This window comes from Portunus trituberculatus, chromosome 46 (genome assembly GCF_017591435.1).
Source record: "Portunus trituberculatus isolate SZX2019 chromosome 46, ASM1759143v1, whole genome shotgun sequence".
NCBI classification, from domain to species: Eukaryota; Metazoa; Arthropoda; class Malacostraca; order Decapoda; family Portunidae; genus Portunus; species Portunus trituberculatus.
Window position 1 is genome coordinate 24,027,831 of NC_059300.1, and position 6,000 is coordinate 24,033,830.

At 40.5% G+C, this 6,000-nt stretch overlaps 1 protein-coding gene across 2 annotated transcripts in view; it reads right to left on the reverse strand.

Moving 5' to 3' along the window:
• LOC123520062 (organic cation transporter protein-like) overlaps nt 1–6,000 on the reverse strand; it is a 29,752-nt gene that overhangs the window by 22,665 nt on the left and 1,087 nt on the right. The gene's annotated exons all lie outside the window — the stretch shown is intronic.

Here is a 6,000-nt window from a genome sequence, read left to right on the forward strand (position 1 = left end):
GGGAAAGCATTGTCGCCAAGGTTTAAAACTTCCACATCCACTCACATCCGTGCTACCTTCTCATATACCTACCCTCACACTTCAACATCCATTCCTCCTGCTCCTCCTTCTCCTACTACTTCTGCTACTGGTAGGTTTCCCAGAGCCCACTATCAGATGAGCACTTCCTCTTCCCCACCACCCTACTTTTGCCTTGTCCATGGTTATGGGCGTCACTCATCAGAGCATTGTCGACAGATTGCACAAATACGGTCTGAAACAGATGGGCGACGTATTGCTGGCCCTCAGCCGGCGGGGGAAGCTGCTCTCCCCGTGACAAAAAACCTATGTTAGGATGTCCAGACGATTAATTTGCCTTCACAGACATGAAGAAGCTAGCCATTTACGACAGTATTGTCGTTGTCTGTGATCAGTCCACTATTATGGCTCTACCTACTGAGAGGTAGAGCCATAATAGAGGTAGAGGTTAGTGCGGATTCTCCTTGGCCGTGGACAATGGTGCCACTGTGAATGTCTTTTCAGAGGACTCGTTTTGAGGTATCAAACGAAACTTTCGTGGTGAGCGGTGGCCGTTACGCCAGAGTGATTTAAACGTACGTGGGGTGACTGGCTCAGCTTTGAGTATTGCAGGAATGGTTACTTTACCCATACGCATACAAAGAGGACAACCCATTCATTAGTTGAATATGTTAATTCCAACTTCCCTCTTCCAGCTGACGGACTTATGGGGCTGTCAGATATGAAGCTCCTTGACATGCAAATCCTTCCAAACAGTCCTTCCAAACCATAATTCAGTCACAATTCAAGGAAAGACACTTCAGGCAATGCAGGAACCTATGCCATTATCTCTTCGCCATGACACAATGCGTAGCGGCGGGATAAACGTGGCGGGAGTCCTTCTTGTATACTGCCGTCTGTTCATGTGTCTCCTCCCACTTTCAAGTCACCTCTCAATTGGAGATGCGTTAAAGCCACTATGTGGGTAACCATGAGATTCCGAATCGCATAGCAATGTGTATCCCCATCACAGTGCCTGATGCACCAGTTAACAGTGACGTATGTTTCACTTATCCTTGTAAACTTCAGCACCTTGCAGTCTACACTCTCCACAGTTTAGGAAGGTAATGTCACTTCTGCGTTAGTGGTAAATGTTACGGGAGGACCAATACGTGTGAAACATGGTTTCTACCTTGGAGAAGGATTGGTGTACGATCAAAGGATGTTATCTACCCCCTTTTAGTTTCCTACAGCTTGTGTCGCAACGGTATCATCCATCTCTGACAACGAGCTGGGATCAGGCCCACCTCTAAGTTCGCTTGTCAATGCTGTCGATTATCTGGAGCTGAAACACTTGCTACTGGATCTTCTCGAGGAACATCGCGACGTGATAGCATTGCCTGGCGAGCCCCTTCGTAGTAAGGAGCATGCCGGTCACCGTATTCTACTCAAACCAAACACTAAACCAGTTTACATTCCAGCCTACAGACTACCTCACAGTCAGAAGGAAACAGTGGATGAGCAAGTCAAAGAGATACTTATCAGGGAGTGATCAAACACTCTTATCCCTCCTGGAATAGTCCCCCTCTTCCTCGTTCCTAAAAGGACAGTAGTTTTCGCAGTCATTGATTTTAGGAAAGTAAATGAGGTCACAGAGGATGATCGTTACCCTTTACTAGTCCTGAGTGACTTGCTTATGTCCTTCGGCGGTGATAATACCATTTTCAGCAGTCTGGACTTGCTGTCAGGATATTGGCAGATATCTATGGCGAAGGAGTCCCGAAAAATCACTGCGTTTAGCACACCAACAGGGCACTATCAGTGGTTGTGCATGCTGTTTGGTCTGATGTCTGAGCAGCTTACATTCCAGCGGATAATAAATACGTTGTTTGCATTATGTTAGGTAATTCTGTATATGCCTATCTGGACGACGTCATCGTTGCCAGTAAAACTGTTGACTCACACCTTCAGACTTTAGTGACTGCTGCATGAAACCGGCCTACGAGTAAAACTGTCAAAATGCGAGTTTTTGAAGTCCAAAATCACATTTTTAGGGCACGTTGTCGATGGTGAGGGAATTCACACAATGAACGATAAAGTGTCCGCAGTCAAAAAAAATTTCCGCAGCCGAGAACCATAAAAGATGAGATCTTTTCTAGGTTTAGCAGGTTACTACAGACCTTTTATCAAGGATTTTGCTAAACTTGCATCACCATTCAATCAGCTTCTCAAGAAGGACGTTTCTTGTCATTGGAGTGCTACGCAGGAGCGCACGTCGCCGTCACAAATCTTTTCAAGGGACGTAATCTCAGTGGCAGGCTTATACATTCCAGGAATACTCTCTTCAGTTCAAGTACCTTCCAGGCCTTGCGAATTTCGTAGCCGACGCCTTATCACGGAATGTCCCAGTGAGTGCAGTCTCTCAAGCATCTCCAGTACGAAATTTTCTTTCCAGGAACTCGGCGTGAAACAGCGGAAGCATGAGATATGGGGGAAACTAATTTATGCTCTGGAATCCAGTGATCTTTCCACCTTGCCCTCCTTACATGTATCTATTTCACAATTCTTTTTTTATCACCATCAAAATGTCTTATGCAGACGAGGGCTAAAAGAGGATGGAGGCAAAGATCTTTTGGTTATTCCAGAAGTTTTCGTTCCAGTCATTCTATAATTTGTGCATGATCACCCTACAGCTGGACATCCAGGCCGCGACAAAACCTTAGCTGCCGTCCGTCGTGCATATTATTGACTTGTATGAGAGCAAACGTTGTCGATTATGTTGCGTGTTGCGTTAGCTGCGCTAAGCATAAGGGCGTTACGTCTGGTTCTGCGCCTATGCTAGGATATCCACCACCTGCACAACCACAGGATGTAGTTTCAATGAATCTTCTGCAGCTTCCTAAGAGTCGCCAAAGTTCCCAGTATCTCTGAGTTTGCGTAGATTATTTCTCTCGTTTTGTAGTTTTGTCACCAGTAAAAGCTAAGACAGCGCCTGCGATTGCACATGCGTTAGTTACACATTTATTCTGTCCTTTCACCACTCCACGTGTTCTCCTTAGCGATAATGGCACGGAGTTCAGATATGCCTTGCTAACCGAGATCTGCGCCAAATATAATATTAAACAGACGTTTCCCGTAGCTTACCATCCAAATTCAAATGGACTATAGGAGAGGGCGAATCGTACGATCCTTGAAGCTCTCCGTCATTTCGTCACTAGCTTACAGGACAACTGGGAAGACTGGATCCCTCATGTTGCGGCTTACATAAATGGTTCGGTATGTGAATCCACCAGAAAAACCTCGCACTATATTCTCTATGGAGTAGATAAGAAGTTGCCATATGACTTGTTGGCGGGTCCCTCTAAGCCTGTTTATAACACAGATGACTACTCTTCCCAGCATCTGTGAGTTTTCATCGACATACATGAAAAGATTAGGGAGAAACTGCAAGCTTCGAAAAATGAGATGATGCAGCAACAGCACAAACGTGCAGCTCCTATCACCTTTAAAGTAGGAGATATGGTGATGGTTCAAGCGCCCCCGAGGGAATCCAAATTGTCCCCTAAGTTCATGGATCTGCGATTAATTGTCAGCGAGGGTAATGGTAACAAGTTTGCAGTTTTCGACCCAGCTCTTAATACTGTAGAAATGGTTCACAGTGACAGGCTCAAGAAAACTAAGACTTCTGAACCAGCTTTGGATAGTCACACTTGCTTACCGAATAATCCTCCTCTGACCTCTGTCATCCTGCTTTCTAGTCATCCTACTCACTCTTACAATCTCAGATCACGCTCCTAACCACATGCACTGCAATATTCAATACAGTCAATACAGTCAACCCATCCCTCTCTCTCTTGTACTTTATCAACTATTCTAGAGTAGAAACTCAATAAATTTGTTACAAATGACCGACCTTTTCTAAAACCAAATTGGCTATTTGATAATAATTTGTTGTCTTCAAGAAACTCAATCCATTGCTTGTGTGTGTGTGTGTGTGTGTGTGTGTGTGTGTGTGTGTGTGTGTGTGTGTGTGTGTGTGTGTGTATATATATATATATATATATATATATATATATATATATATATATATATATATATATATAATGTGGCTAGTCCATCGAAAAAGTACAGTTGGGTGGTGAAAAACTCTTCCTAGAAGATCATGTCTTTTGATGTCAATGCACTGAAGTACTGGCGTGATACACAAAGCTTCAGCATTTTGAGGCACTTCGTCATGAATATTCTAGTCTGCTGTGCAACAACAACCTTCTCAGTGTTTAGCAAATCCGGCAATTTTTTACATTTCTGACTGAGTAAAACTCAACCTGGAAACCTTCCATGCATTAATGACGATAAGGTGGAATTGCCACATTGAGATGTAAATTTGTGTAAAAAAAAAAAAAAAAAAAAAAAAAAAAGAAAAAAGTAAGAAAGAAATACTTGCGTATTTGATTTTACATAATTTCAGAAATACGTATTTATATTTTAAGAACCAAATATTTGTATTTGTATCTATATTCTTATTCCAGAACCTGAGAAGTTTGTATTTATATTTAACTTAAAAAAAATTATCAAACCCTAAAAGAAGCACACAAAAAATAATAGTAAATAGCAACAATAATGATTGCTGTAATTACTATCAATCAAAGCAGAACACATGTGGACACAGAGAAGCAAACGAAGCATCCTGCCGATGGTAACTGCGCATCAGTGGAGGTTTAACACAACCAACTGTCTCCACTAGCACATCACAAGTAAAATGATTTGGTTGAGAATATGGAGCCAGAAATCTAAAAGGAGAGGGGAAAATCCAATAGAAAGAACAGTATTGAAAGCCACTAACCACTGCATCAGTACATATGTTCATGCACATGTGGACGTACCAATGCTGACTGGCGCAAGTGCAGTCCAGCTTGCTGACCAGTTAAACCAGCCAATTGCTGTGGTTATTTAATCACTTTGCAAACTGATATGCTGCAAAGTACCGGTTATATTGTTTTTCTTTTTTTTTTTAAGTAACTAGACATTTCTGCAAAATATCCTTTTAGCGTGTGTTCTACAAAGTAATTGAACAATAATTTAAGATGATTTTGCAAACATACCACGACTTTGGTTAATTTACAAAATAATCAGGAATATATATATATATATATATATATATATATATATATATATATATATATATATATATATATATATATATATATATATATATATATATAGGGTAAAGAAAAGCCACAGGAAAATCATTATTTCTATTAGAACTCTCGTGACGTTTCGCGACCAACCCAATCCAATAAGTTTAACAATAAGGACAAAAGAATTGAGGACAAGCTGGTCACGTACCCTAAACCACCTTACCAGGGTCATATCAGTTATCATGTTAAGAAAGTATTAGTAGTTCTGTTACTTAAACATATTCCAGCTTTAACCTTTAGATTTATTTTTATTAATACAAACACTACTGGATCTTTGTTTAGTCATAAGGATAGGCTACCTGATGCATTGAGCTCTAACATAGTATATGGATTTCGTTTTCCCAGTTGTAAAACAGGGTACATCTGCTCAACAAGCCGAAACTTGGAATTACGTATGTGTGAACAGAGTATTTCTTTAAGAACAGGCAAACAAATCTCAAATCCAAGTTTCTCTGTCATAAGAAACCACTGAAAAGAGTTAGATCATGCTTTTAGGGAACAGGATTTCAAATTTAAAATTTTTGTATAAAGCCAGGACATTATCTAAATATGAGAATTGCTGAATCACTTTCCATTCATAACTATAAACCTAATCTTAACAATCAAGAATCATCCATTCAACTTACTGTGCGTCCTGAGTCTCTTACTCAGGTCACATCTCTTTGTTCTTCTTTTAATTAGGCTCTGTTTTTATCCTTCCTAAACTAATATTGCTTTTATGATTTCATTAGTTTTTATAAAGAACTTTTCTCCTATTTAAGAATGACTAGGGAATTAAGATTTATTTCCATAAGAATTGTGTGGC